This window comes from Arachis ipaensis, chromosome B8 (genome assembly GCF_059453495.1).
Source record: "Arachis ipaensis isolate K30076 ecotype BB chromosome B8, ASM5945349v1, whole genome shotgun sequence".
NCBI classification, from domain to species: Eukaryota; Viridiplantae; Streptophyta; class Magnoliopsida; order Fabales; family Fabaceae; genus Arachis; species Arachis ipaensis.
Genome location: NC_142443.1, coordinates 95,465,410 through 95,486,867, shown reverse-complemented (window position 1 = coordinate 95,486,867; position 21,458 = coordinate 95,465,410). Strand labels below are relative to the sequence as shown.

The window sequence follows — 21,458 nt, the reverse complement described above, 5'->3', positions numbered from 1 at the left end:
ATTAACTAATAAAGGAAAGGAAAAGAACTCTTGGCTAAGGCATGGAAATTGAGATCACCATCCTTGTCTACAATCCATGTGTTGAGAATTATGAGGGACCAACCCATCAAGTCTACTTCTATGCTTGAAGTACGTCAAATAGGCTTGATCAAATTCAACCCATAAGTCCCAACCTAGCTACTAATTGACTTAGTAGTAGGCTAGCGTTAATGGGTATCAAATTGACCACTAAGAGTTCTCGAATCACCAATTCAATGAAACCCAGTGACTCAAGGTCACCCAATTCCCTTAGCCTAGGCCAAGAGTAAAGAAAACTACTCTATAACTAGTGAAGATATTTTATCAAACACCTAGAGTGCAATAAAAGTAAACATCACAAATTTTAAGAATTAATGAAACCCATAACTAACACAAACAAGAAATCAATAAAAGCAACTAAGATAAACATAAAAAGACATGGGAACATAAAATTGCATTAGAAGAAATCGAAGTCCAACAAGGGTTCATAAACATAAAAGGGAGCAAAAAAGAAATTAACAAGAAAAACTAAGAAGATTAAGAAAATAGAACACTAAAATATAAAGAAAATTGAAATAAAAACAAGAATTAAAAGTTGGATCTAAGGAAATTTAACCTAAACTACCCTAAATTCTAGAGAGAAGAGAGAGCTTCTCTCTCTAAAATTTTAACCTAAAACATGATAAAAACTCTCCTATGACTACTTGGTTCATTCCCCCCCCCCCCTTCAATCCCTAGTTCAATAGCATCAGAAATGGATTGGATTGGGCCCAAAATGCTTCAGAAATCGCTGGTCACGTGTTGCCTTTAAGTGAGTCACGCTGATACTGCAACGCGCACGCGTCCCCTAACTGCAAGGAAACTATGACAAATTGCATATTATTTTGAAGCCTCAGATGTTAGATTTCCAATGAAACTAGAAAAGCCTAAATTTGGATCTCTGTAGCTCAAGTTATGATCGATTTAGTACGAAGAGGTCAGGATTGACAACTTAGCAATTCCTTCATTTCTTCATGAGTTCTCCTACTTTGCATGCTTTTCTTCCATTTCTTTCAAGCCATTCTTGCCTTCAAAACCTTAAATCACTCAAACAAACATATCAAGGCATCGAATAGAATTAAAGTAAATTAAATTTAACAATTTTAAGGCCTAAAAAGTATGTTTTCACTCTTAAGCACAAATTAGGGAGAGTTTACAAAACCATGCTATTTTAGTGAATAAGTGTGAGATAAGTTGATAAAATCCCCTAAATTCAACACAAGATAAACCACAAAATTGGAGTTTATCAAACCTCTCCACACTTAAACCAAGCATGTCATCATGCTAAGAATAAAGAAGGACAAGAAAAGCGGGTATGAACATTTATTTAATGCAATCTATCTACATGAATGCAACTAAATGCAAAATACTTCTACCTACTTGGTTAAAAATGAATCAATCTCCAAGAACATATATAAGCAAGTAGGGCTCACATAGCATGATGATTCATGAATTCCACCAATTCAAATCTCAAAATAAAGTATAAGTAGACTTGCAAGAAGAAAGCTCGTGAAAGCAGGGAACAAGGAATTGAGCATCGAACCCTCACCGGAAGTGTATCCGCTCTAGTCCCTCAAGTGTATAGGGTTGATTCACTCAATTCTCTTCTAATAATGATTTCTATGATTTATTTTTCATCTAACAATCAACAATTATTCAATGCATGCATACATTTATCAGAGGACTTATTCATAGGTTGTAATGGGGCTAGGGTAAAGGTAAGGATATATATATGACTAAGTGATCTTGAAATTCGAATCTTTGATTAACCTAAGCTCTCACCAAACACATATAACAACCTATACAATTCTAATACACCACCTAGCTACCCATGATTCCCACTTTTTCACATACTCATGTATTCTCTTCAATTCACATTCCATATGCATTGTTATTATTGCCTTGCTTTGGGGTATTTTTGTCCCCTTTTTATTGGTTCCTTTTTCTTTTTCTATTTTATTTTTTCTTTTTATATTTTTTTCTTTGTCTTTATCATTTTTTTTTCACACTAAAGTATATACAAAGGTACCAATGCATATGGTTTAAACATTCAATACATGAGTGTGTACCCAATTCCCAATATCTTCAATAACAAATACAAAAACACACTTTTACCTCAACCAATGTTTCCAAGTTTCCCACACTTAAATGACACACACTCTCACTAGCCTAAGCTAATCAAAGATCCAAATTAGAGGACATTTATTGTTTTTCACTTAGGGGTAGTGATGTGCTAAAATTAAGAACAAAAGGTGTTGAATAGGCTCAAAATTGGCTAACAATGGTTGATGAAAGGTAGGCTGTTTGGGTGAGTGATCTAAATGAAATGATGGTCTCAATCATATAAATGCATTCATACACGAAATAATGGACATAAAGAATCAAACAAATCAAAGATTGCAATCATAGAAAGAGAATAGTGCACACAAGAATGGAAAATAGTGGTTATAAGATGTAACCACACAATCGGGCTAAAAAATCACATGCTTATGTGTTCTTATCTCAAAAATCATGTTCTAAAATTAATTCCTTCAAGCAAGTTCAACACAAAAAATATTTTCAAATTGGTAGGGTGCCCTAAAACAGTTTTCTTGGAAAAGAAATCATCACTCTAACCAAGTAGTCCTAACATAAAAATGGTTAAAATATATACAAACTCTAACTATCATGCAACATAACATGCAATGCAACAACTAACTAACAAAGGAAATTAAGAATTGGTGTTGGAAAAAGAAATTGTTACCCATGGTAGTCGGTCGGACGACCTCCCCACACTTGAAGATTGCACCGTGCTCGGTTCATGCAAAGAAGAGCAAGGTGGATGGGTTGCTACAACTGATGAGCTTTTTCAAAAGGTCACGTGGAGGAACTTGTTTGTCACCCCATTTGAAAGCTTTTCCTTTCCCTTCTTGGAGGCCAGCCTAAAAGGAAAGAAAAAGAAAGAAAATTAAGCCTACAACAAAGATATCAACGCAAATAGAACATAGGCGGGGGCTAATGCCAAATAAGAGTAAGGTTCTCAATTACATGGTAGCTACAACACGTAAGTGAGGAAGCAATGTAAGCGAATGGCATATCAACTAATACTTGATGCAAGAGTAAAATCAAAGCACAAGCAAATGGCATGAAGAGAACACTCAGAAGCATCAAGTTCAAATAGGAAAGTGTGGGTCGTGAAAGACAATATGAGTTTATATCAATGCACAAAGGATGCAAGGGTCATCAAAGATTAAGCATTGACCCAAAAATTTCATCACCCAACAATATCAAACAAGTCAAGAAGGATCAAAATAATCCAAGAAATTCTCAACAATTGAGTAGGAAAATTCAACACCAATATTAAAATAAGAAACTTAGAAAAGAAAATAAGAACAAGTTATAAAAACAAAATTAAAATGCGATGAATGAAATTAAGCAAATGTGATGGACAAAAGAAAATGAAAGATGAGAAAAATGAGAAGTGAAATTTTGAAGAGAGGGAGAAGAAGAAAATGAGAAGTGGAATTTTGAAGAGAGGGAGAAGAAGAAAGTAAGAGAGGAAAAAGAGAGAAGAAGAAAGGTAGATAGAAAGAAGAATGAAAGAAGAAGGAGAGAAGAAGAAAGAAGAAGAAAGGAGAAGAAATAGGGGAGAAACAGGGCGCGAAGGCGACGCGCGCACATGGGCGACGCGTGCACGTGAAAAGCAGAAAGGGAAAGTGACGCGTAAGCGTCGACCACGCGTACGCGTAGAACACAGAAAAGAGAGGTGATGCGTACGCGTCATCCATGCGTACGCTTGGAGCTAAATTATGCTCTTTGCACAAAAGCAGCACCACTGATGAGCGGATAATTTATACGCTTTTTGGCATTCTTTTTAGGTAGTTTTTAGTATGTTTTAGTTACTTTTTATTATATTTTTATTAGTTTTTATGCAAAAATCATATTTCTGGACTTTACTATGAGTTTTTGTGTTTTTCGGTAATTTCAGGTATTTTCTGGCTGAAATTGAGGGACCTGAGCAAAAGTCTGATTTAGAGGCTGAGAAAGGACTGCAGATGCTGTTGGATTCTGACCCTCCTGCACTCGAGTTGGATTTTCTTGAGCTACAGAAGCCCAATTGGTGCGCTCTCAATTGCGTTGGAAAGTAGACATCTTGGGCTTTCCATCAATGGATAATAGTCCAAAATTTGCCCAGGATTTGATAGCCCAAACTGGCGTCTAAACGCCAGCCAGAGACCCTTTTCTGGCGTAAAACGCCAAAACTGGTACTGATGAGCGGATAATTTATACGCTTTTTGGCATTGTTTTTAGTATGTTTTTAGTAGGATCTAGTTACTTTTAGGGATGTTTTTATTAGTTTTTATGTTAAATTCACATTTCTGGACTTTACTATGAGTCTGTGTGTTTTTCTATGATTTCAGGTATTTTCTGGCTGAAATTGAGGGACTTGAGTAAGAATCAGATTCAGAGGTTGAAGAAAGACTGCTGATGTTGTTGGATTCTGACCTCCCTGCACTCAAAGTGGATTTTCTGGAGCTACAGAACTCAAAATGGCGCGCTTCCAATTGTGTTGGAAAGTAGACATCCAGGGCTTTCCATCAATATATAATAGTCCATACTTTGGCCGAGTTTTGACGATGCAAAAGGGCGTTGAACACCAGTTCTACGCTGCAGTCTGGAGTTAAACGCCAGAAACACGTCACGAACCAGAGTTGAACGCCAAAAACACGTTACAACTTGGCGTTCAACTCCAGAAAGAGCCTCTACACGTGTAACATTCATGCTCATCCCAAGCACACACCAAGTGGGCCCCGAAAGTGGATTTATGCATCAATTACTTACTTCTATAAACCCTAGTAACTAGTTTTGTATAAATAGAACTTTTTACTATTGTATTAGACATCTTTGGAAGATCCTGGATTGTATTTTTGATCCTGTGCTCATGTTTTGGGGGCTGGCCTCTCGGCCATGCCTGAACCTTTCACTTATGTATTTTCAACGGTAGAGTTTCTACACTCCATAGATTAAGGTGTGGAGCTCTGCTGTTCCTTATGAATTAATGCAAAGTACTACTGTTTTCTATTCAATTCAACTTATTCCGCTTCTAAGATATCCATTCGCACCCAAGAACATGATAAATGTGATGATTATGTGACGCTCATCATCATTCTCTCTTATGAACGCGTGCCTGACAAACACTTCCGTTCTACATGCAACCAAGCTAGAATGAGTATCTCTTAGATATCTAATACAGGGGACCGAGTCCGAGTTATTAGTATCTTCGTGGTATAAGTTAGAACCCATGGATGGCCATTCCTGAGATCTGAAAAGTCTAAACCTTGTCTGTGGTATTCCGAGTAGGATCTGGGAAGGGATGGCTGTGACGAACTTCAAACTCGCGAGTGCTGGGCGTAGTGACAGACGCAAAAGGATAGTAAATCCTATTCCAGCATGATCGAGAACCTCCAGATGATTAGCCATGCCGTGACAGAGCATTTGGACCATTTTCACAGAGAGGATGGGATGTAGCCATTGACAACGGTGATGCCCTTACAGAAAGCTTGCCATGGAAAGGAGTAGGACTGATTGGATGAAGACAGTAGGAAAGCAGAAGTTCAGAAGAACGAAAGCATCTCTATACGCTTATCTGAAATTCTCACCAATGAATTACATAAGTGTTTCTATCTTTATTTTCTGTCTATTTATTATTTAAATTCGAAAACTCCATAACCATTTGATATCCGCCTGACTGAGATTTACAAGGTGACCATAGCTTGCTTCATACCAACAATCTCCGTGGGATCGACCCTTACTCACGTAAGGTTTTATTACTTGGACGACCCAGTGCACTTGCTGGTTAGTTGTGCGAAGTTGTGAAGTTATGCTTGGACCATCGTATTGTGCACCAGTTATTGGCGCCATTGCCAGGGAGAGAACGAACAACAAATTTTACAACCTCAGAGTAACAATTTCGCATACCAAGTTTTTGGCGCCGTTGCCGTGGATTGTTCGAGTTTGGACAACTGACGGTTCATCATGTTGCTCAGATTAGGTAATTTTCTTCTTATTTTGTTTTCAAAAAAAAAAAACAAAAATTTCAAAAAAAAAAATTTCAAAAATTTCTCATCTGTTTTCGAAAATTATTCTAAATTTTTAAGAATGAATTCTAGAGTTTCATGAAGCATGTTGAAGCCTGACTGGCTGTAAAGCCATGTCTAATTCTTTTGGATAGGGGCTTCCAACCATCAGCATAGAGGCAAGCTAATTTGAATATCAGCTGTTGCATGCCTGATTTATATCCTAAAGCTGACTAGCTATTAAGCTATGTCCAACCCTTTCATTGGAGCTTTGGGCTAATATTGAAAGATTCCTGGAATTCTTCTTAAAAATTTTGGAATCCTTATTTTTCTTTTTCACATTAATTTTCGAAAAATCCAAAAAAAAAATTAGAAAATCATAAAAAATTCAAAAATATTTTGTGTTTCTTGTTTGAGTCTTGAGTCAATTTTTAAGTTTGGTGTCAATTGCATACTCATCTTGCATTTTTCGAAAATTGCATTCATGCATTGCATTCATCATGATCTTCAAGTTGTTCTTGATAAACCTTCTTGATTGATCTTCATATTATATTGTTTTGTGTTGTATGGTGTTTTTCATACGCATTCTTGAATTCTTAGTGTCTAAGCATTAAAGATTTCTAAGTTTGGTGTCTTGCATGTTTTCTTTGCATAAAAAATTTTTCAAAAATAAGTTCTTGGTGTTCATCTTAATCTTCAAAGTGTTCTTGGTGTTCATCTTGACATTCATAGCATTCTTGCATGCATTCATTGTTTTGATCTAAAAATTTTCATGCATTGTATCATTTTCATGTTTTTCTCTCTCATCATAAAAATTCAAAAATAAAAAAAATATCTTTCCCTCTTTTCTCAACTAACTAATTGATTTTTTGTTTGTTTCTCATCTTATTCAAAACTACCTAACTAACTCTCTCTCTAATTTTCGAAAATCTCTTCCCTCTTTTTCAAAAATTCTTTTTAATTAATTAATTGTTTAATTGTTTAATTTTAATTTTATTTCATTTTAAAAAATCACTAACTCTTTTTCAAAAATTTTTTTCGAAAACTTCCCCCTCTATCTTCTTCTATTTATTTATTTATTTACTAACATCTCTTCCTCACTCACCAAAAATCCGAACCCCCTCTCTCTCTCTGAGTTCAGATTTTCTCTTCTTCTTTTCTTCTACTCTTCTTTTCTTCTTCTACTTACATAAGGGAACCTCTATACCTGGGCAAAAAGGATCCCTATTATTATTATTTTTCTGTTCCCTCTTTTTTATATGAGCAGGAGCAAGGACAAGAACATTCTTGTTGAAGCAGATCCAGAACCTGAAAGGACTCTGAAGAGGAAACTAAGAGAAGCTAAATTACAAAAATCCAGCAAGCACCTTTCAAAAATTTTCGAACAGGAAGAGGAGATGGCAGCCGAAAATAATAATAATGCAAGGAAGATGCTTGGTGACTTTACTGCACCAAAATCCAATTTACATGGAAGAAGCATCTCCATTCCTGCCATTGGAGCAAACAATTTTGAGCTGAAACCTCAATTAGTTTCTCTGATGCAGCAGAACTACAAGTTTCATGGACTTCCATCTGAAGATCCTTTTCAGTTCTTAACTGAATTCTTGCAGATATGTGATACTGTTAAGACTAATGGAGTAAATCCTGAAGTCTACAGGCTCATGCTTTTCCCTTTTGCTGTAAGAGACAGAGCTAGAATCTGGTTGGACTCTCAACCTATAGATAGCCTGAACTCTTGGGATAAGCTGGTCACGGCTTTCTTAGCCAAGTTCTTTCCTCCTCAAAAGCTTAGCAAGCTTAGAGTGGATGTTCAAACCATTAGACAGAAGGAAGGTGAATCCTTCTATGAAGCTTGGGAGAGATACAAGCAACTGACCAAAAAGTGTCCTTCTGACATGCTTTCAGAATAGACCATCCTGGATATATTCTATGATGGTTTATCTGAGCTATCAAAGATGTCATTGGATACTTCTGCAGGTGGATCCATTCACCTAAAGAAAACGCCTGCAGAAGCTCAAGAACTCATTAACATGGTTGCTAATAACCAGTTCATGTACACTTCTGAGAGGAATCCTGTGAGTAATGGGACGCCTCAGAAGAAGGGAGTTCTTGAAATTGATACTCTGAATGCCATATTGGCTTAGAATAAAATATTGACTCAGCAAGTCAATATGATTTCTCAGAGTCTGAATGGAATGCAAGCTGCATCCAACAGTACTCAAGAGGCATCTTCTGAAGAAGAAGCTTATGATCCTGAAAACCCTGCAATAGTAGAGGTGAATTATATGGGTGAACCTTATGGAAACACCTATAACCCCTCATGGAGAAATCATCCAAATCTCTCATGGAAGGATCAAAAGCCTCAACAAGGCTTTAATAATGGTGGAAGAAACAGGTTTAACAATAGCAAGCCTTTTCCATCATCCACTCAGCAACAGACAGAGAACTCTGAACAAAATACCTCTAATTTAGAAAACTTAGTTTCTGATCTATCTAAGGCCACTGTAAGTTTCATGAATGAAACAAGGTCATCCATTAGGAATTTGGAGGCACAAGTGGGCCAGCTGAGTAAAAGGATCAGTGAAATCCCTCCTAGTACTCTCCCAAGCAATACAGAAGAAAATCTAAAAGGAGAGTGCATGGCCATTGATATAACCATCATGGCCGAATCCAAGGAAGAAGGGGAGGACGTGAATCCCAAGGAGGAAGACCTCATGGGATGTCTAGTGATCAATAAGGAGTTTCCCTCTGAGGAACCAAAGGACTCTGGGGCTCATCTAGAGACCATAGAGATTCCATTGAACCTCCTTACGCCCTTCATGAGCTCTGATGAGTATTCTTCTTCTGAAGAGAATGAGGATGTTACTGAAGAGCAAGTTGCCAAGTTCCTTGGTGCAATCATGAAGCTGAATGCCAATTTGTTTGGTAATGAGACTTGGGGAGATGAACCTCCCCTGTTCACCAATGAACTAAATGCATTGGATCAACTGAGATTGCCTCAAAAGAAACAGGATCCTGGAAAGTTCCTAATACCTTGTACCATAGGCACCATAACCTTTGAGAAGGCTCTATGTGACCTTGGGTCAGGAATAAACCTCATGCCACTCTCTATAATGGAGAAACTGGGAATCTTTGAGGTACAAGCTGCTAAAATCTCATTAGAGATGGCAGAAAACTCAAGAAAATAGGCTTATGGACAAGTAGAGGACGTGTTAGTAAAGGTTGAAGGCCTTTACATCCCTGCTGATTTCATAATCCTGGATACTGGGAAGGATGAGGATGAATCCATCATCCTTGGAAGGCCCTTCCTAGCCACAACAAGAGCTGTGATTGATGTTAACAGAGGTGAACTAGTCCTTCAATTGAATGAGGACTCCCTTGAGTTTAAAACTCAAGGTCATCCTTCTGTAAACATGGAAAAGAGGCACAGTAAGCTTCTCTTAAAACAGAGTCAACTAGAGCCCCCACAGTCAAACTCTAAGTTTGGTGTTGGGAGGCCACAACCAAACTCTAAGTTTGGTGTTGAACTCCCATATCCAAACTCTAAGTTTGGTGTTGGGGAGTCTCAACAATGCTCTGAACATCTGTGAGGCTCCATGAGAGCCCACTGTAAAGCTATTGACATTAAAGAAGCGCTTATCGGGAGGCAACCCAATTTTTATTTATCTAATTCTATTTTTATTTTTATTGTTCTTTCATGTTTTATTAGATTCATGATCATGTGGAGTCACAAAATAAATAGAAAAATCAAAAACAGAATCAAAAACAGCAGAAGAAAAATCACACCCTGGAGGAAGGGCTTTCTGGTGTTTAAACGCCAGTAAGGAGCATGTTTCTGGCGTTCAACGCCAGAACAGAGCATGTTTCTGGCGTTGAACGCCAGAAATAAGCAGCATCCTGGCGTTCAGATGCCAGAAATGCACAGTGAAGAAAGCTGGCGCTGAACGCCAGAAACAAGCATCTGGCTGGCGTTCAACACCAGAAATATGCTGCATCTGGGCACTGAACGCCCAGAACAAGCATCAATTCGGCGTTTAAATGCCAAAATTGTATGCAAAGGCGTTTTACATGCCTAATGGGTGCATGGATGTAAATCCTTGACACCTCAGGATCTGTGGACACCACAGGATCATCTCAGGATCTGTGAATCTCACAGGATCCCCACCCACCTCACCCTGTCTCTCTCCATTCATGGTCATCCCTTTCTGTTTTCCTTTCACCACTCACATCCATATACACATCCCTCCATCTCCTCCATATCTTCTTCTTCTTCTTCTATTCTTTCTTCTTTTGCTCGAGGGCGAGCAACATTCTAAGTTTGGTGTGGTAAAAGCATAAGCTTTTTGTTTTTCCATTACCATTAATGGCACCTAAGACCGGAGAAACCTCTAGAAAAGGGAAAGGGAAGACAAAGGCTTCCACCTCCGAGTCATGGGAGATGGAAAGATTCATCTCAAAGGGTCTATAGCTCAGTGGTAGAACATGTGGCTGCAAATCAAGAGATCCCTGAGATACCTCAGGGGATACACTTTCCTCCACATAATTATTGGAAGCAACTGAGGATAGAAATATCAAAAATCACTAGGGATCAAGCCACAAAGGCAAGGAAGAGACATAGAAGAGCTCAAGGACATCATTGGTTCCTCAAGAAGAAAATGCCACCATCACTAAGGTGGACTCATTCCTTGTTCTTACATTCTCTGTTTTTCGTTTTCTATGTTAAATGTTATCCATGTTTGTGTCTTCATTACATGATCATTAGTATTTAAGTGTTTATGCCTTAAAGTAGTGAATATGAATCCATCACCTCTCTTAAATGAAAAATGTTTTAATTCAAAAGAACAAGAAGTACATGAGTTTCGAATTTATCCTTGAACTTAGTTTAATTATATTGATGTGGTGACAATGCTTCTTGTTTTCTGAATGAATGCTTGAACAGTGCATATCTATTTTGAAGTTGTTGTTTAAGAATGTTAAATATGTTGGCTCTTGAAAGAATGATGACAAGGCGACATGTTATTTGATAATCTAAAAAATCATAAAAATGATTCTTGAAGCAAGAAAAAGCAGTGAATACAAAAGCTTGCAGAAAAAAAAAGAGAGAGAAAAATAAAAAAAAAAAAAGAGAAAAAGCAAGCAGAAAAAGCCAAAAGCTCTTAAAACCAAGAGGCAAGAGCAAAAAGCCAATAACCCTTAAAACCAAAAGGTAAGGGTAATAAAAAGGATCCCAAGGCTTTGAGCATCAGTGGATAGGAGGGCCTAAAGGAATAAAATCCTGGCCTAAGCGGCTAAACCAAGCTGTCCCTAACCATGTGCTTGTGGCGTGAAGGTGTCAAGTGAAAACTTGAGACTGAGCGGTTAAAGTCAAGGTCCAAAGCAAAAGAAGAGTGTGCTTAAGAACCCTGGACACCTCTAATTGGGGACTTTAGCAAAGCTGAGTCACAATCTAAAAAGGTTCACCCAGTTATGTGACTGTGGCATTTATGTATCCGGTGGTAATACTGGAAAACAAAGTGCTTAGGGCCACGGCCAAGACTCATAAAGTAGCTGTGTTCAAGAATCAACATACTGAACTAGGAGAATCAATAACACTATCTGAACTCTGAATTCCTATAGATGCCAATCATTCTGAACCTCAATGGATAAAGTGAGATGCCAAAACTATTCAAGAGGCAAAAAGCTACAAGTCCCGCTCATCTGATTGGAGCTATGTTTCATTGATAGTTTGGAATTTTTAGTATATTCTCTTCTTTTTATCCTATCTGATTTTTAGTTGCTTGGGGACAAGCAACAATTTAAGTTTGGTGTTGTGATGAGCAGATAATTTATACGCTTTTTGGCATTGTTTTTAGTATGTTTTTAGTATGATCTAGTTACTTTTAGGGATGTTTTTATTAGTTTTTATGTTAAATTCATATTTTTGGACTTTACTATGAGTTTGTGTGTTTTTCTGTGATTTCAAATATTTTCTGGCTGAAATTGAGAGACTTTAGCAAAAATCAGATTCAGAGGTTGAAGAAGGACTGCTGATGCTGTTGGATTCTGACCTCCCTGCACTCAAAGTGTATTTTCTGGAGCTACAGAACTTAAAATGGCGCGTTTCCAATTGCGTTGGAAAGTAGACATCCAGGGATTTCCAGAAATATATAATAGTCCATACTTTGGCTGAGTTTAGATGACGCAAAAGGGCGTTGAACGCCAGTTCTACGCTGCAGTCTGGAGTTAAACGCTAGAAACACGTGACGAACCAGAGTTGAACGCCAAAAACACATTACAACTTGGCGTTCAACTCCAGAAAGAGCCTCTGCACGTGTAACATTCAAGCTCAGCCCAAGCACACACCAAGTGGACCCCGGAAGTGGATTTATGCATCAATTACTTACTTTTGTAAACCCTAGTAACTAGTTTAGTATAAATAGGACTTTTTACTATTGTATTAGACATCTTTGGAAGATCCTGGATTGTATTTTTGATCCTGTGATCACGTTTTGGGGGTTGGCCTCTCGGCCATGCCTGAACCTTTCACTTATGTATTTTCAACGGTAGAGTTCCTACACTCCATAGATTAAGGTGTGGAGCTCTGCTGTTCCTCATGAATTAATGCAAAGTACTACTGTTTTCCATTCAATTCAACTTATTCCGCTTCTAAGATATCCATTCGCACCCAAGAACATGATGAATGTGATGATTATGTGACGCTCATCATCATTCTCACTTATGAACGCGTGCCTGACAAACACTTCCGTTCTACATGCAACCAAGCTAGAATGAGTATCTCTTAGATATCTAATACAGGGGACCGAGTCCGAGTTATTAGTATCTTCGTGGTATAAGTTAGAACCCATGGATGGTCATTCCTGAGATTCGGAAAGTCTAAACCTTGTCTCTGGTATTTCGAGTAGGATCTGGGAAGGGATGGCTGTGACGAACTTCAAACTCGCGAGTGCTGGGCGTAGTGACAGACGCAAAAGGATAGTAAATCCTATTCCAGCATGATCGAAAACCTCCAGATGATTAGCCATGTCGTGACAGAGCATTTGGACCATTTTCACAGAGAGGATGGGATGTAGCCATTGACAACGGTGATGCCCTTACAGAAAGCTTGCCATGGAAAGGAGTAGGACTGATTGGATGAAGACAGTAGGAAAGCAGAAGTTCAGAAGAACGAAAGCATCTCTATACGCTTATCTGAAATTCTCACCAATGAATTACATAAGTGTTTCTATCTTTATTTTCTGTCTATTTATTATTTAAATTCGAAAACTCCATAACCATTTGATATTTTCCTGACTGAGATTTACAAGGTGACCATAGCTTGCTTCATACCAACAATCTCCGTGGGATCGACCCTTACTCATGTAAGGTTTTATTACTTGGACGACCCAGTGCACTTACTGGTTAGTTGTGCGAAGTTGTGAAGCTATGCTTGGACCATGGTATTGTGCACCAGTTATTGGTGCCATTGCCAGGGAGAGAACGAACAACAAATTTTACAACCTCAGAGTAACAATTTCGCATACCAGGTACCAAAACTGGAGTTAAACGCCCAAATTGGCATCCAAGCTGGCGTTTAACTCTAGAAAAGGCCTATGTACGTGCAAAGCTCATTGCTCAGCCCAAGCACACACCAAGTGGGCCCCGATAGTGGATTTCTGCACTATCTGCACATAGTTACTTATTTTCTATAATCCTTAGTAACTAGTTTAGTATAAATAGAACGTTTTAATATTGTATTCGAATATAGACCTATCATCTTGGAATTATTATCTTATGTTACATTTGGGAGGATGGTGGTGCATGAAATCGTGATCGTTCATTCCTTGGTAACGACGCCAAAAACTTTATACGCACATTCATAATCTTAATTCTTTGTCACAACTTCGCACAACTAACCAGCAAGTGCACTGGGTCGTCCAAGTAATAAACCTTACGTGAGTAAGGGTCGATCCCACGGAGATTGTCGGCTTGAAGCAAGCTATGGTCACCTTGTAAATCTCAGTCAGGCGGATTCAAATGGTTATAGAGTTTTAATAATTAAAAGATAAATAAAACGTAAAATAAAGATAGAGATACTTTTGTAATTCATTGGTGAGAATTTCAGATAAGCGTATAGAGATGCTTAGTTCCTTCTGAATCTCCGCTTTCCTACTGCTTTCGTCCAATCCTTCATACTCCTTTCCATGGTAAGCTGTATGTTGGGCATCACCGTTGTCAATGGCTACATCCCGTCCTCTCAGTGAAAATGGTCCAAATGCACTGTCACCGCACGGCTAATCATCTGTCGGTTCTCGATCATACTGGAATAGGATTCAGTAATCCTTTTGCGTCTGTCACTACGCCCAGCACTCGCGAGTTTGAAGCTCGTCACAGCCATCCCTTCCCAGATCTTACTCGGAATACCACAGACAAGGTTTACACTTTCCGGATCTCAAGAATGGCCGCCAATAATTCTAACCTATACCACAAAGACTCTTATCGTAGATCAGGAGGCTAGGAGATATACATTCAAGCTTGTTTGCATGTGGAACGAAAGTGTGTGTCAGGTACGCATTCATAAGTGAGAATGATGATGAGCATCACATAATCATCACATTCATCATGTTCTTGTGTGCGAATGAATATCTTAGAGAAGAAATAGGCTTGAGTTGAATAGAAAAACAATAGTACTTTGCATTAATTCATGAGGAACAGCAGAGCTCCACACCTTAATCTATGGTGTGTAGAAACTCTACCGTTGAAAATACATAAGTGAAAATAGGGTAGACATGGCCGAGTGGCCAGCCTTCCAAACGCATACAATGATCTAAAGATGGTCAAAAGATCGAAATGATCCAAAGATGTAAATACAATAGTAAAAAGTCCTAATTATACTAAACTAGTTACTAGGGTTTACAGAGATAAGTAAATGATGCAGAAATCCACTTTCGGGGCCCACTTGGTGTGTGCTTGGGCTGAGCATTGAAGCTTTCACGTGTAGAGGTCTTCCTTGGAGTTGAACACCAGTTTGTAACTTGTTTCTGGCGTTTAACTCTGCTTTGCAACCTGTTTCTGGCGTTTAACGCCAGAATAGGGCAGAAAGCTAGCGTTGAACGCCAGTTTGCGTCATCTAAACTCGGGCAAAGTATGGACTATTATATATTTTTGGAAAGCCCTGGATGTCTACTTTCCAACACAATTGAGAGCCATTTGGACTTCTGTAGCTCTAGAAAATCCACTTTGAGTGCAGAGAGGTCAGAATCCAACAGAATCTGCAGTCCTTCTTCAACCTCTGAATCAGATTTTTGCTCAAGTCCCTCAATTTCAGCCAGAAAATACTTGAAATCACAGAAAAATACACAAACTGATAGTAAAGTCCAGAAATGTGATTTTTATTTAAAAACTAATAAAAATATATTAAAAACTAACTAAATCATACTAAAATTTATGTAAAAATAATGCCAAAAAGCGTATAAATTATCCGCTCATCAGATGGCCATTCAGCCATGCCTAGACCTTTTTCTCTTATGTATTTTCTATAGTGGAGTTTCTACACCTCATAGATTAAGGTGCGAAGCTCTACTGTTCTTCATGAATTAATGCAATTACTATTGTTTCTCTTTCAATTCACGCTTACTTCTTCTTCAAGATATACTCTTGTACTTAATTCAGTTAAGTCAGAATGAAGGGGTGACCTGTGACAATCACGTACTCTCTTCGTTACTCGCTTAGCCAATATCCGCGTGCCAGACAACCACAAGCAGTCTACATGATGTTCAACGTAGTCATTGGACGACAGCCGGAGTATAATCTCTTGGGTCTCTAATCCACGGACCGAGTCCGTGAGATTAGAACCTTCGTGGTAGAGGCTAGAACCAATTGGCAGCATTCCTGAGATCCAGAAAGTCTAAACCTTGTCTGTGGTATTCCGAGTAGGATCTGGGAAAGGATGACTGTGACAAGCTTCAAACTCGCGAATGTTGGGCGCAGTAACAGTGTGCAAAAGGATAGAGAGATTCTATTCCGGCACAAGTGAGAACCGGCAAATAATTAGCCATGCGGTAGCTGTACCTGGTATTTTTCATCCGAGACGAGAAATCCGACAGTTGATTAGCCGTGCAGAATCGTATTTGGACTATTTTCACTGAGAGGATCATACAGCTTGCCATAGAAGGGAGCACGCATGATTGGATGAAGACAATAGGAAAGCAGAGGTTCAGAAGCAACAAAGCATCTCCAAACGCTTATATGAAATTCCCACCAATGAATTACATAAGTATCTTATTTTATTTTATGCTTTATTTATCTTTCAATTATCAAAACTCATGACCAATTGAATCCGCCTGACTAAGATTTACAAGATGACCATAGCTTGCTTCAAGCCGACAAACTCTATGGGATCGACCCTTACTCGCGTAAGGTTTTATTACTTGGACGACCCAGTGCACTTGCTAGTTAGTTGTACCGAAGTTGTGAAAAGTGTGATCACAATTCCGTGCACCAAGTTTTTGGCGCCGTTGCCGGGGATTGTTCGAGTTCGGACAACTGACGGTTCATCTTGTTACTTAGATTGGGTAATTTTATTTCATGTTTAAGCTTTTTATTTTTATTTTCGAAAAAAAAAGTTTTTGAAAAAAAATTGTTCTTTAGAGTTTTTAAGAATGAATTCTAGAGCTTCATGAGATATGTTGAAGCCTGGCTGACTGTTAAGCCATGTCTAATATTTTGGACTGAGGTTTTCACTTTTCATTGTAGAAAGGACATGTCTGTATTTGTTATGCTAAAGCTTGGCTGGCCATTTGGCCATGTCTAATTCTTTTGGACCGAAGCTTTACACTAACATTGCATGAATCCTGGAATTCTTATTAAAAATTTTGAATTTCTTTATTTTCTTTTTCCAAAATAATTTCAAAAAATATACAAAAAATTAATAAAATCATAAAAACCAAAAAAAAAACTTTGTGTTTCTTGTTTGAGTCTTATGTCAAATTTTAAGTTTGGTGTCTTCTGCATGTTTTTAATTTTTCTTAGATTTTCGAAAATTCTTGCATTGTGTTCTTCTTTGATCTTCAAGTTGTTCTTGATGATTTTCCTTGTTTGATCTTTAACTTTTCTTGTTTTGTATTTTTTGTTATTTTTCATATGCCTTTTCGAATTCATAGTGTCTAAACATTAAAAATTTCTAAGTTTGGTGTCTTGCATGTCTTTCTTTTCTTAAAAATTTTCAAAAATATGTTCTTGATGTTCATCATGATCTTCAAAGTGTTCTTGGTGTTCATCTTGACATTCAAAGTGTTCTTGCATGCATTATTTGTTTTAATCTTAAATTCTTATGTCTTGTGTCATTTTGTTGTTTTACTCTTTCTTTATTAATTCAAAAATAAAAAATATCTTTTCCTGATTCTTCTCATAATTTTTGAAATTTTGAGTTGACTTAGTCAAAAATTTTTAAAATATAGTTGTTTCTTGTTAGTCAAGTAAAAAATTTCAATTTAAAAATTTTATCTTTTCAAATCTTTTTTTAAAAATCAAATCTTTTTCATTTTTCTTCTTAATATTTTCGAATTTCTTAAATAAATTTTCAAAATATTTTTCTTTTTTTTATTTCACATTTTCGAAAACTTTACTAACAATTAATGTTTTGATTCAAAAATTTCAATCTTTAAGAAAGTTTCAATCTTTAAATTCTAGAATCATATCTTTTAGTTTCTTGTTAGTCAAGTTATCAACTTTAATTTTCAAAATCAAATCTTTTTAAATTTCTTTTTCAAATTTTTCAAAATAAATTTCAATCATATCTTTTTCACTCCTTAATTTCAAAATCTTTTTCTAACTTCTTATCTTTTCAAAATTTATTTTCAAATCTTTTTCAATTAACCACTTGACTTGTTTGTTTTAATTTTAAAAAGTTTACTAATTCTTATCTTTTTCAAAACCACCTAATTACTTTTCCACTTCTAATTTTCGAAAATCACTAAGCACTTTTTCAAAATTCTTTTTAATTAACTAATTGTTTTAAATTCTAATTTTATTTTATTTTTTTTAAATTTCGAATTCTAACTTAATTAATTAAATAAAAATAAAAATATTTTTCTTCTCCTTCTTTTTAAAATTCGAATACTCTCTCTCACATTTCTTTCTATTTATTTAATTATTTACTAACACTTCACTTCTACTCATAATTCGAACCCTCTCCCTCTCTTAGTGTTCGAATTCCTCTTATTCTCTTTCTACCTCATTCTTCTATTCTTCTACTCACATAAAGGAATCTCTATACTGTGACATAGAGGATTCTTCTTCTTTTTTATTCTCTTCTTTTTCATATGAGCAGGAACAGGAATAAAGACATTCTTGTTGAAGCTGATCCTGAACCTGAAAGGTCTCTGAAGAGGAAGCTAAGAGAAGCTAAAGCACAACACTCCGGAGAGGACCTTACAGAAATTTTTGAAAAAGAAGTAGACATGGCAGCCGAACCCAACAACAATGGTAGAGATGCAAGGAAGGTGCTTAGTGACTTTACTGCACCAACTTCTGACTTCTATGGAAGAAACATCTCAATTCCTGCAATTGGAGCAAAAAACTTTGAGCTTAAGCCTCAATTAGTTTCTCTAATGCAGCAGAATTGCAAGTTTCATGGACTTTCATTGGAAGATCCTCATCAATTCTTACGAAATTCTTGCAGATCTGTGATATTGTTAAGACCAATGGGGTTAATCCCGAGGTCTACAGACTTATGCTTTTCTCCTTTACTATAAGAGACAGAGCTAGGATATGGTTGGACTCACAACCTAAAGAAAGCCTGAACTATTGGGAAGAGTTGGTCAATGCTTTCTTGGCCAAATTCTTTCCACCTGAAAAGATGAGCAAGCTTCGAGTGGAAGTCCAAACCTTCAGATAGAAGGAAGGTGAATCCCTCTATGAAGCTTGGGAAAGATACAAGCAATTGATCAGAAGGTGTCCTTCTGACATGCTTTCAGAATGGAGCATCTTATGTATATTCTATGATGGTCTGTCTGAATTGTCCAAGATGTCATTGGACCACTCTGCTGGTGGATCTCTTCATCTGAAAAAAACTCCTGCAGAAGCCTAGGAACTCATTGAGATGGTAGCAAATAACCAGTTCATGTATACTTCTGAAACAAATCCTGTGAATAATGGTATGACTCAGAAGAAAGGAGTTCTTGAGATTGATACTCTGAATGCCATATTAGCTCAAAACAAAATATTGACTCAGCAAGTCAATATGGTTTCTCAGAATCTGACTGGAATGCAAGCTGCATCCGGCAGTACTAAAGAAGCCTCTTCTGAAGGAGAAGCTTATGACCCTGAGAATCCTGGAATGGAAGAAGTGAATTACATGAGAGAATCCTATGGAAACACTTACAATCCTTCATGGAGGAATCATCCTAATTTTTCATGGAAGGATCAGCAGAAGTCTAATCAAGGCATCAATAATAATGATGGTGGGAGAAATAGGTTTGGCAACAGCAAGCCTTTTCCATCATCTTCTAAGCAACAGACAGAGAATTCTAAGCAGAGCCTCTCTGACGTAGCAACCATAATCTCTGATCTATCTAAGACCACTCTCAGTTTCATGATAGAAACAAGGTCCTCCATCAGAAATTTGGAGGCACAAGTGGGTCAGCTGAGTAAAAGAGTTACTAAAATCCCTCCTAGTACTCTCCCAAGTAATATAGAAGAGAATCCAAAGAGAGAGTGCAAGGCCATCAATATAACCAAAGTGGCCGAACCTATAGAGGAGGAAAAGGTAGTGATTTCTAGTTAGGAAGACCTCAATGGACGTCCAGTAACCAATAAGGAGTTCCCTATTGAGGAACCAAAGGAATCTCAGGCTCATACAGAGACCATAGAAATTCCATGGAACTTAATGCTGCAGTTCATGAGCTCTGATGAAGATTCTTCCTCTGAAGAGGATGAAGATATTGTTGAAGAGCAAGTTGCTCAGTATCTCGGAAAAAATCATGAAGCTGAATGCCAGGTTATTTGGTAATGAGACTTGGGAGGATGAACCTCCATTGCTCATCAATGAGCTGAATGCCTTGGTTCAACAGAAATTACCTCAGAAGAAACCAGATCCCGAAAAGTTCTTAATACCTTGTACCATAGGCACCATGACCTTTGAGAAGGCTCTGTGTGACCTGGGGTCAGGAATAAACCTCATGCCACTCTCTGTAATGGAGAAACTAGGGATCTTTGAGGTACATGCTGTAAGAATCTCACTGGAGATGGCAAATAATTCAATAAAACAGGCTCATGGACTTGTAGAGGATGTCTTAGTGAAGGTTGAAGGCCTGTACATCCCTGCTGACTTCATAATCCTAGACACTGGGAAGGATGAGGATGAATCCATTATCCTTGGAGGACCCTTCCTAGCCACAGCAAGGGCTGTGATTGATGTGGACAGAGGAGAGTTAGTCCTTTAATTGAATAATGGAGAAGAAGCATGAAAAGCTTCATCCAATTCTCTCCATACAGAGTCAAGCGGAGCCCCCACACTCAAACTCCAAGTTTGGTGTTGGGAGGCCATAATCATGCTCTGAGTATCTGTGAAGCTCTGTAAGAGCTCACTGTCAAGCTATTGACATTAAAAAAGCTCTTATTGGGAGGCAACCCAATCTTATTTATCTATGTTAATTACTTTTTTATTTCATTTTCCACTGTTATTTTATGTTTTCTTTAGGTTGATGATCATGTGAAGTCATAAAAACAGCTGCAGAATTAAAACGAAATAAAAAATAGCATAAAAAATAGCACACTCTGGAGGACAGGCTTACTGGCGTTTAAACGCTAGTAAGGATAGCAGAATGGGTGTTTAACGCCCATGCAGGCAGCATTCTGGGCGTTAAACGCCAGAATGGGCAGCATTCTGAGTGTTTAACGCCAGAAATGGTAGCATTTCGGACGTTCAGAAAAATGCCCAGTAAAGAAGGATTCCTGGTGTTTAACGATAGCCAGGGTATCTGGCTGGGCGTTAAACGCCTAAAGAGGCAGTCGAGTGGGCGTTAAACGCCAGAATGGATAGCATTCTGGGCGTTTAACGCCAGGATGACACAAGGGAGGTAATTTTGTTTCCAATTCGATTTTTTTCAATTTTTCATGTTTTAATTCATAATTTTTTGCATCAAACATATTTTAAATGTTCATCTTTCAATTTCTATTTTCAAATATTAATAAACTTTTCAATTCTTTTTAATTCTTCTTTTTAATTCTTTTCAATTCCTTTCAAAACATTTTCAAAACTTACATATCTTTTCAAATTCTTTTCAACTCTTTTTAATTTTTCTTGCATACAGTAATAAGTTTTCAAAATTAATTGCATCATTCTTTTTCTACTCCCTTCTATCTTAT

The 21,458-nt window shown here is 37.4% G+C and overlaps 1 non-coding gene across 1 annotated transcript; it reads right to left on the bottom strand.

Moving 5' to 3' along the window:
* Nucleotides 1-7,906: 7,906 nt before the first annotated feature.
* LOC148548901 (small nucleolar RNA R71) lies at nt 7,907-8,014 on the bottom strand. Its single transcript, XR_015897743.1, has one exon. It is a non-coding gene; the product is annotated as a small nucleolar RNA R71 (small nucleolar RNA).
* Nucleotides 8,015-21,458: the final 13,444 nt, after the last annotated feature.